We start from the raw sequence: 9,777 nt of genomic DNA on the forward strand, positions 1-9,777 counted from the left end.
GCTGTTCAATAAAGTGCCCATGAGTTTTGTGTAGTGTGTGTCCGTTTTTACTTTAAGTTGGTTAGCGAGACTATGTGATTGCATATCGTACCATAGTTCTCACGACTTGAAGTAAAACTTTCCATTATTTCAAAATGGTCGTGATAAGCCCAAGGTTATTTGCAATAGAAATCAAAACTTAACCCCTCTGTTAGCAGAGGTTAGAATTTTTATAGGCCTAGTTACCATGACATCCTAACATTTGCTTTGATATGAGTTTGCATATTGTGTATTTCTCCTCTACTTTTAATATTCGCTAAGAATTATGTATTCCTCTCTAACTCACATTCCCTTTCTTTTCTTGCTTGCATGAGCACCGGAGCCGAAGAGTTTCACTTTGAGACTCCACGACATTGCGCTCACAAAGTCATACATCACCTTCTTTCGGTCCCTCTGTTGAATAGCGACATTGAAAGATTTCCTCCTTTCGCAGGAACCGGATTCGAGTCAATTATTTTATTCAGTCTCCATCTTGTCTTTTATATGACTTGTTGCTTGTTGTTTGACTAAATTATCATTGTTTATTTTGGTCGTGATTTTAGCTGCATAAAATAGAGACTTCTTAGTATTTGGACCTTAGCTAATAAATAGTTATTTTCGTAACTTTCGTAGTAAAAGTTTTAAATTAGTAAGTGACGCACGGTAAAACTAATTTCTTAAGATTTTAGTAAACATGAAACTGTAAACTTTGAGTTACAATTTGAAACAAACGACAATGATTTGTTACTTTTCTTTTATTGGATAAAAACGTTCTGCCAAAGTAAAGTTCCTTTAAAAAAATAAAATAAAAGTGTTTTCCTAAACATTATACTTGCCACTTATATACTCAATATTATATTTACATGCATATGCTCAGATTAGTACCATTTATCGTGATTTATAAAATGCTCACATTTTCATACTCATGCTTAGCCTAATTAATCCTAAGTCCGGTCGGATTAACCATTGTTAATGGAATTTAGAGGATGCCTAATACCTTCCCTCTAGATTAGTAGAACCCTTACTCAGATCTTTTTGGTTTCGTAGACTTTAAAACAAATCAACTTTAGATAATTACTCTAATTACCTTAGGTGCCCTAATTCACCATAAATAATTAGGTGGCGACTCTTAACTTTAATTAACCCCGGAATTACCGGGATGTTGTAAATTATTTTGACCCCGGTTAAAATAGGGTATGACACTCACAGGTATATAGGATTGAATATATTCATGTATACTTAAAGTATATCACTTGTATAAAATTTTAATATTGGCTGTTGCAAGTTTATTTAGTTTTGGGCCTGTTCTCTCTCTATTTGCTGTTAGGCCTCCTCTTATGTGCTGAGTGTAAATCTGTGCTTGGCCCAATGTGCTTTGATTTTGCTGAAGTGGCCCATCCAGACCTCGAGTTTTTCCTTATTTATCTGAGTTGGGCCTGGAATAGTTGGCTTCTCCTTATTTCTATTTTCCTAGTTGTATATACCTGCTTGTTTTTGTGCCTTTAATGCATTTAAAAACGAATTGTCTATACTCTAATTCTAAAAATACTTAGACATTTACTAATCTTTATCCCTTTTATGTGATTTCAACCTGGGCCATTTGGGCCGCCCTTGCATTAAACCTGTTGGGCTAGAGGCCCAACCACTCTTTTCTTGATCGAGTCCGAAGGAGGAGAAAGGGAAGCTAATATGTTTGAAGGCCCAGCCAATAGGTGAAAATGGCACTGATGGGCTTGGGTAGCCCATCAGTTTGAAAAGAATTATTTTCCTTCCCCTCTTTACTTTATTTGATATGTATATGTTGTATACCAAACATGTGAATAGTGAAACCCCTATGCATGTGTAGAATCTAGCAAATCAAACGCTTAGTATTTTAGGAAGTCGTTCAAAACGTTTTAACACTCGGTTAATTTTTGGTTTTTGCACAACTAAAAAATTGGCATTTAAACTGATTTTGCTAAAGTTTGATAATCAACTCATATTTTGGACAAAATAAAACTGTTCATTTTCTCAAATGGAAATTGGCAAGCTTTGGACTATTTGACAATGACAAATCTGGGAACAATTCATCTTTAAAGAGAAGGCAAAATGATTTCGGGCCTTCAAGCCCACTAGTTGAATTATTTAGTTTTTGTATCAAACTAAGAATTGAATTGGAACGAAAAGTGGAAAGCATGTGGTTTATGATGCCAAAATGGGCTTTGAGGTTTTTGATATTGAGCACAATCTGAAAAAATGGTTTGAAAACTGGCAATTTGAGGCTTGGAAAAAATAGGAGGAAATGGACCCTTTTTTAATTCAAACATTTTTGGCCCAAAGATTTATTAGACTTGGAATACATTGTGGAGGATAAATGGATTTGGACTTAGAATATTATTGACCTATGACTTCAATAAAATAAAAATAAACCAAACTGATTTTTTTTATACTTATATATAAACTACAAAACGGAAAATATACTCCATATTTTCTTATATATAAAACCCATAAGGACATTCTCGAATGACAAGTTTTAGGCAAGTAAATGAAGCAATATTTTAGTAAAACAAATAGCAAAAGATCTATAGTTTAAGCCAAGCAAATCAGCATCCAAAATTCAATACATCAAGCAATTTTTGAAAGTCAAGAAGCTCATGATTAACCTAGTCTAAAATGAGAGCAACTCTTAGTCAAATAGAGATTTCGAAATTCCAGTTTGAGGGATCAAGATACGCTTTTCATGAGCACGGATTCATGTGACAATATTTTCAGTTTACCTTGGCCTAACTTGAATGATTCAGAGATGACAAGCTCACAAGACTTTATAATTTCAAACTAGAGATTCCAACTTGTTTCAAAGTTCAAATATGCACAGCCTCTTATTGTAAACTCAAGTAAGTCAATTTTACCGCTTAAGAATGCGCTTTTTACAAATATTATGTAGAAAATTAACAACAATCCTCAGTTATGATGAATGCCCTACCAGTATACAACAAATAAAGAAACAGAGATATATTTGTGTTTTTGCAGGTTTTCCTTCAACATGATCATGTCAAGTTCAAATAGAATCCAAGAAATGCATAAGATCACAAAGAGGCCCAAAACTAGTTGATCACACTAGGTAGAATGAGGCAGTGCCAAGCTAATTAACAAGATAAAGAAACAGTTTCTTATCTTCAAAATTTACAGCTTACCTTTTCAAAATTTCTAGTTCAAATACCAAGTCTTTATTCCTAGTTGTTTTAATCATTATGCAGGTTTTTCAAACTCAAATGAGGCAAAGGCATCCAAGTAGAAGTAATGACAACCAATACATAGACATTTTAAGTAACTCATATGCACAGAATTCCTTTTTCTTTTTCCTAAAGCTCATATTTGGCAAATAACAGGTTCAAATTTTAAGGACAAGTTCATTGAAATGCCAAACTGCAAATTGGAATGAATTGCAACATCCAAGAGCAAGGTCTAAATTAAAATGGATCATCATGATTCCATATAACACTTAAGCAAGCAATTTGGTTCAACTAAATGAATTTCAAGGTAGATTTCCCACTTTAAGTCACACAGTTCTTAGAAGAAACTAATGCCAGCTTTCAAAGAAATCTCAAAGAAAAGAAATTCAAGGTGTATGATCCCTATTCTAGGTCATAGAAACACACTAGGAGGTAAGCACACATAGAAGACTGTACCAAAATAGATTTGACAAGTTTGTATTTTTTGAATCATTTTGGGTAAAAAGGACACAAAACTGGCTCTCAATAAAACTTCACACCTTTTGAAACCATTCTTTTTTTTTTTTTTTTTTTTTTTTAAATTCAACTAGACAGATTTAGAGAAAAGGAAACAAGTCATTTTTTGAAACAAGTGGTTAACTAAGCAGCTTTAAGGGAAGATTAAATCATGGAAATAAAACAGATTGTTCACTCAAATCACACATAGGAAAGAAAGTCATCTTTTGGAAATTTTGAGGATGCACAACAAATTTGATACTCAACCTAATATGTGTTACTTATTTTCTATAAACTGGTTCATTTTAACCGTTACATGACTTAAATGGTTCAAAAACTGGAGTAAGTGTCAAAATGAAAGAGCATTTTTACTCTGTTTTACTACTTCAAACCCAAAAAATTTCAAATAGCACACATAAGCATATAAAGCTAAGTAGACTCCATTTTTTTTATATAAAAAAAATAGGTCTCAATGTGCACATTAACTTTCATATTGATAACTTTTGATTTCAACATCTTCAAACTATATATTAGAGCATTTACTGAACCACTTAGTCAAGTTAACAAGTTATAAAACTCATTTAGTTTCTACTTTTCAAAGCAGTGATGATACTTAAGCAACTTCCAGAGCTTTAAACTACTAATCCATTTTTAATGACTTAAGACCATCTTCACACAAAATGTAAATACACCAGTCATAAACCAAGTTATAGAAGACACTAAACAAGTTTCAGGTCATATTTTAACAGTCTAGATAGTAGAGGGATAACAAAACATGATCATCAAACCCAAAGTAAACTCAAAGTATCCTGTTACGCAACTTTACCATAATCCCTTAGGTATCTATATCCTAGTTTAAGTTCATTCATAGGTCATAAAGGCTCAGCTAATTACAAAAAATTGCCTCAGCATACAAGCAGTCTCACGGAGAACATTAAGAGAGAGCCTTAAGCTGCTGCTCTCACTTCTTTACTTCAGGATTTGAACAAACAGATTCAATCAAAAATACAGGTCAAAATAGAGTTCAGCTAAGATGTAAGAGATTGTCAAATCAGAACCAACAAATCCACAAGAATATGAGGAAATATAAGACTATCCTTAGGAATAAACATGCGTCAAGTGTGGTCAATGCAAATCACAAGTGATGGAAAATTCATATGGAAACAATTACAAGTTTCAAAGGAGGTTCATGCCATTGTCTTAGGTCACAAAGTAATATGCTCAAGTGTATTACAGTCAACAGTGCATAAAGGATGGCATATGCAAGTTGCAGGATCAAACATAAGAAGACAAAGAAGGGAAGTCATGAACTATCACTATACTCAGTTTCAGAATCCAGTTTTACGGTTAAATTCTAGTCTTTATTAGTTTGAACATGGTTTGGTAAGCAAAAGGGTATTTAGAACTTACTAGTCAAAGCAAACTCATAGAATATATCAGCAGTGACTCAAATAAATGATTAGTACACACACAAGACCCAAAGTCATTCTGATGGACCAACTAGACAAATCATAGACTTATCCAGTTCCTATTCTTAGATAAATTCTTCCATTTTCAGAGTCTTTAATTCACATTTAACCATTTCAATGTTCCTCAAGCAAGTAGACAGGATCATTTCCACCTCTCAGATGTCTAGCCAAGTTTAAGAATGACAATGTATACCAAATAAGGCAAAACAGTCATAAAGACAAGAAAGAATTCATTTCTTATGATCTTAACATGTCACTTAAGCCAAGTAAAGGAGAATCAGGGATTGGGAAGTCATTCTTTACCCAAGTGGAAAGAAAATAATCTCAAAAGAATGAAAACAAGGTCCAAAGACACATAATACAAAGCAAGCAGAGGTTTAAGTGTCTTTCAAGTTCAAATATGCAAAAATAAAGGTATGGGCATCATATTTTGAAGTTTTAAAGCCATTTTCTTAACCCAAATTGTCCTAGAAGATCACTTAAAAATAACACACAAGGCAGACTCAAACAAAATCTCAGGGGTATACATAAGCAAGTCACTTTTTCAAAAGAGAATGAAGTTTTAAGTTCATTTTTGAAGCCAGTTCCTATTTGATGGTCACTTAACCATTTTAGAGGTGTTTATATCACTTCAAGATACCATTTAAACTAGAACTCAACTACTAATCAATGAACACAAGAACATAGGCTTACTTTGAAACTCTAAACAGTTTTTAGATGATAAACATAGGGCAAAGATTTATAAAATAAACCAAGTGATCTACACTTTATTAAGGACCATCCAACAAACTAGAAGGTGAACTAAATAACCATAACAGGACTAAGGGTACTCAGGAGCTACAGAATTAACCAAATAGTCTAAAAAAATGGAAAGATATTATCCCAGCCTCTTAAGACTAACAAATGAGACAAGAACACGATCCAAAGCTAACACCTAACTCATTTTAACCTAGTAAGCCTTAAAACTCAATAGTTAATACTTCAAATCTTTTTGAACTTCATTACATCAACATTATGTCATGACAGCTTTGATGTTTTAATGAAACAATAGCCAAACAAGGCTTATATCAAAATAGACTTAAAACCATATATAAATATATATAAATACTAAGTTTTTCAAATAGAAAACTTAAAGTAGCTTTAAAATCAAACATAGGCAGACAATACACCAAATAAGTTGAAACAGGAAATAAAGAAAAAGACTAGAATAGGATAACACTTTTTTATGGGGCAGCCAAAAGATCAAATGGAAGGGACTGGATCAACACTTCAATACCAACACTTAAACCTTTGGAAATCAACCTTTTCTTTGAATTTTTTTATTATATAATATTAGTATATCTAGAGTAGTCTAAATAGAGTATGTATTTGTAATGCTCTTTTATGGTCTAGTAGTGATATAGTAACAGAGTTTATAGTATATAGGTGGTATATCTATTGAATATTTGTAATATATTTGGAGATATATATGAAGGATATTTTTACTTCGGATTTTCAGACCCCAAAAAGAAGACCTCCACTCCAGTGGCCACTTTCTTTCTATTTATAGGAATGGAAATAGGTCTAAGGGAAAAAAATGGAAAGGAAGCCAATCCACCACCGAATTCCCCCCAATTTGAAACCCTCATTCAAAATATTCAAAATCCAGTAAAGGTCCAACAGATTTACAGCCAATTTTTGTACTAATTCGTACCTCAACCAATCAGAAATTCACATATCACACGATATAACAAATTTATATCCTAAAATCAAAATAAAAAATCCAACAAAAAACTAGGATAGTACACCTAGTCACTAATAGGACAAAAACCAGTACATTCCAACGGCTAAATAGGATAGAAACCCCTAAAATGGTACCCAATCTGAGGGAATTTCTAGGAAATTTCCCTAGGTTCCCTCATTCGAGTGTGTATGGCGCACAAGTTGGCTAAAGGCTCATGGCCTCGCCCATGGCAACCACACACATGAGGAACCCTAAGTAACATCCTAAAAAAAAACTCAATTCACGATTGGTAATTAAAACTTATACAAAATTGAACTTGGAAAATGTAAGAGCTCATGACTGGGCATGAAAGCCCTTTCAAATCTGGCCAAAAAATGGCCATGGAATGCCGTGGCATCGCCGCCATGGCAGAACCCTAGAAATCGCGTAAATCGCCTGAAGGAAAAGAGGTGAGGGGTCGGGTGTGGGAAATGAAAGAGTGGGAGTGGAACGTTTATTTCAATAAACTTCCACCCCTTTATTTTATATAAATTCCCTCCCCCTCCCCTCCCCCCAATTTTTTAAAAAGGCTTAAATTAACCCTTCTCCCAATTTAAATCAAATAATGACTAAGTAATGAAATACTCATATAACTAAATAAAAATAGTTATTTAGGCTAATTAAAATTTAAAACTCGTAAATTTAAAATTTTAGCTTCAAAACAAGCCTAATATTGATATAGTTTCGGAGAATATTTAACAATGTGAAAAATGCGGTCCAAATGACATAATTCATACGTCGTCTTAATTCCCGAGTTAAACAGAGCAAGATACACATTTTCTTTTTGAATTGTATTTATGAAAGTAAATAACTCGTTATTTTCTTGCAATTATCAATTTTTCAGAATAATAATTAAACGTCAATTTTTACAATTTTCTCGGGATTTTTTGAAACTTTAATTTTTGAGGAGCATCCTTGCTCCATCATTGACTCGGGAATTTTAAAAATTAAAACACCCGTCTTATGAGGTGAAAATTAGGTGTCAACAACATAATTCAGATAATAAAGCAGGATAAGCAGATAAATCAACAAGTATAAATCAATCACTATCAGAATCAAGTACATGTCATCACCTAGGTTGATGCATCTAAACCCAAGTGTGCCAAGTCTCAATATATCCAGTCCGAAATCAACAACACAAGTAAAACACCAGATCATCACAATATAAGCCATAATGCAATGCAATGATGTAAGAATGCGAATGCAAATGCAATGCAATGCTGTGTAGACATATACTTCGGACAAAAGTATCGACATCCTGGTAGCCCCACCCATGGGGAGACCCGCGAAGTCCATGTACTCACTCAATCCACGATTTCGGGACAACTATCAGACATCGGACTCTCACATCACTCCACATAATCCACAATTCCCGAACAACCATCGGATATCGGACTACTCACATTACTCGCACATAATCCACGATTTCGGGACAACCATCGGATATCGGACTACTCACATCACTCTCGTACAGGCGAGCTCGTATCATTAATGTTTCATCAAGTATCATTAATGTATCAACACAATATCATGAGAGATGTGAATGCATGCGATAAATGAGTCAACATGAATAATCAGATCAATATCACAAGTACCAAGCATGGGTACGCCAACAATATCATGAAAGACTACGCAAGTCATATAGAACACTATCCTCGTAATCAATGCCAACAAGTGAGGCACCATAATATCATGAACAAGATATCTCAATAGTCTCCAATATCTACTATCACTATGCGACATCAAGCCCACAACAATAGAACAAATCAATCACAACACAATGGGGTGGCTAGCCCCAATCACACAACAGGGCCTAACCTAATACAATATCCAACCCAACTTCATACTCGAAGGTTTACATGCTTTCTCCGACAATATAATCTAAATATATGTTTCACTACACGAAGTCTCACCAAGGTTAAGCCATAATCTACCTCGATGGCCGAACATCAATAACACCAACAATCACTCCTTAGCCTTCCCTTTCCGCTGAGCCTCAAGATCAAGAAAGTCTATTCATATTCGAAATTAAGATTAGAAATCATGAAGATCAATACTTATATTGCTATCATTCAAATTGTGTCAAAACCAACCCTAAAATTTAGGAAAATGAGGCCCACAAGGGTAAAATGAGAAATTCGGGAGCAAATTATCCAATTAAACACTAGGTGATCAAAACTCATCAACCAATTGCTAAATTTACTCAAGGATTCATCCAATTTTGAACTCCAAGCAAAATCCCGAATTTTGGGTAAAACCCATAACTTTTAAATCTCACAAATTTGCCATAAATAATGAAAGAATCATGTTTATATAGTTACTACTCAACAAATCCATGCTTTATCAAGCTTAATCCACCAACAAGTTAGGGTTTTATGATTAACAACTTATTCAAGAAAGAAACCCAAAAACCCTCTCTTATTCTCCAAATTTTATGGAGTTATTAGCATGAATTCTTTCTTAGAAAAGGTAATGGAAGAGATTGAGATTGGAGAACTTACCCTCAAGAGAAATCTAACCAAACCCTCCTCAAATCGCCTCAAATATGCTAAGGAAATATAATATAAGGAATGAGAGGAAATAAGGGTTTCCAAAGGCTTTTAAATCAGAAAACCGCCCGTCGGCTGCTTTTGCGGTCAACAAGCCGCTATAGCGTAACTGCTATAGCGGTCATCCTACCTTATAGCACCCACCGCTATAGTAATCACCCAATCGCTATAGCGCTCACCAAACACCAGAAAATTCTAGTGTCTTCCAAACTTGAAATTGACACCTGGAACCATCCCGGAACCTTTCGGACACAAACCAAATATGCAGATAT

The sequence above is a fragment of the Lycium ferocissimum genome, chromosome 10 (genome assembly GCF_029784015.1).
Source record: "Lycium ferocissimum isolate CSIRO_LF1 chromosome 10, AGI_CSIRO_Lferr_CH_V1, whole genome shotgun sequence".
Classification (NCBI taxonomy): Eukaryota; Viridiplantae; Streptophyta; class Magnoliopsida; order Solanales; family Solanaceae; genus Lycium; species Lycium ferocissimum.